We start from the raw sequence: 1,499 nt of genomic DNA on the forward strand, positions 1-1,499 counted from the left end.
AATATTTTTTATGATTTATCCCCTACAGATGGACAAAAAAGGATAGACCTGCCCCTGGACAAGGTAGGAAGAGAATGAAATGTTAGCTCACTTGCATGGTGGAGAACAATATGAAATATAAAACCCTTTAACTTTAGAAAGAAAAAATGGAAAAAGAGGTGTATTCTAGCAAAGATGAGGATGATAGTGATACTGATAGCGAGGGAACTTTTGTGTTCGAAAAGATTGAGGGGGACAGAACACAAAAGGCCCGCAATGATGAAATTGACGAGAAGATACCCTCAAGCCAGCGACCAAGGGCAGAGTCTCCAGTTAACAGTGATGAGGAGATACCCTCAGCCAGCGACCAAGGGCAAAGTCCCCAGTTAACAGTGATGAGGAGATACCCTCAGGCCAGCGACCAAGGGCAGAGTCCCCTCATAAAGGGACTAAGAGGACACACAAAACAAAGGTAAGTTCTGTTTTTACAATGGAGATATATAGGAATAAGCTGATATTCTGTTTAACTGCTTATTCCATTTCACTCACTAGACTCACAATTTTTCTAGATTAACAGATAAAGAAGCATGCAAGTAAAAAGCCAAGAAGCCTTGAGCCTTCGCTGAAGGTAAGATATTCAAATTTAAGGTGCAAGTGCAGCTAAAAGTTCTGGGTCATCATCAAAAGAAAAATATTTGATATTTATGTTAATTTATTGCTATCCTGTCTCAAAATTTTCATTCTTTCTCATTTGACACAGGACATCAAAAAATAGCTTATCCATCATGACAACAACCCCAAGATTAGATTTTAAACTTTGATATTGTTGTAAATATGTAAATGTGGTCCTTTAGTGGAATTTTTCAAGATATTAAGAAATAAATATATTTCTGTGAAATTTTTGTATGTGTTTTCTGATGTGATTTTAAACATTTTATATTCTAAGAATTTTTTTTGAAAATATTTTTCAACCCTTTAAACACGAATTTTTTACATATCCCAGTGTCTAAAACTCGAAACCGGTAGTGGGCATGTTCAAATGTCAAGGACCATGCCCTCATTATTCCACCAAACTTTGGTTGAAAATGGATGAAATTTTGATGAAATATAAACTGTATAATACAGGTGGTCCATTCGTGGATTTCACTGGTCCTTGTGTGGATTTGGTGGTCTTTCTGTGGATTCTGGTCCTTCAGTGGATTTTTTTTAAACTCAATATCTTTCCGTAAAATTTTTATATGTATTTTGCGATGTGATTTGCAACATTTTATATTCTCAGAAATTTTTCAGAAAACGTTTTTAACTATGAAAATATGCCGTTTTTAAGTTATCTCAGTGCCAAAAACTCGAAACCAAAAGTGGGCGTAGTCACATGTTAAGGATCACACCCTTATTACCCCACCCAAGTTTGGTTGAAAATAGATGAAATCTGGATGAAATATATTCTATTTATTAAAGGTTGTCCTTTTGTGCATTTGACTTGTCCTTTTGTGGATTCTGGTCTCCTGGTGGATTTTTTA

At 35.4% G+C, this 1,499-nt stretch overlaps 1 long non-coding RNA gene across 1 annotated transcript; it reads left to right on the forward strand.

The window, feature by feature from the left end:
• The first annotated feature begins 347 nt into the window (after nucleotides 1-347).
• LOC114545097 lies at nucleotides 348-828 on the forward strand. Its single transcript, XR_003690827.1, has 3 exons — nucleotides 348-451; nucleotides 557-607; nucleotides 740-828. It is a non-coding gene; the product is annotated as an uncharacterized LOC114545097 (long non-coding RNA).
• Nucleotides 829-1,499: the final 671 nt, after the last annotated feature.

Source organism: Dendronephthya gigantea, unplaced genomic scaffold (genome assembly GCF_004324835.1).
Source record: "Dendronephthya gigantea isolate DGI-Jeju-01 unplaced genomic scaffold, DenGig_1.0 001192F, whole genome shotgun sequence".
Taxonomy (NCBI): Eukaryota; Metazoa; Cnidaria; class Anthozoa; order Malacalcyonacea; family Nephtheidae; genus Dendronephthya; species Dendronephthya gigantea.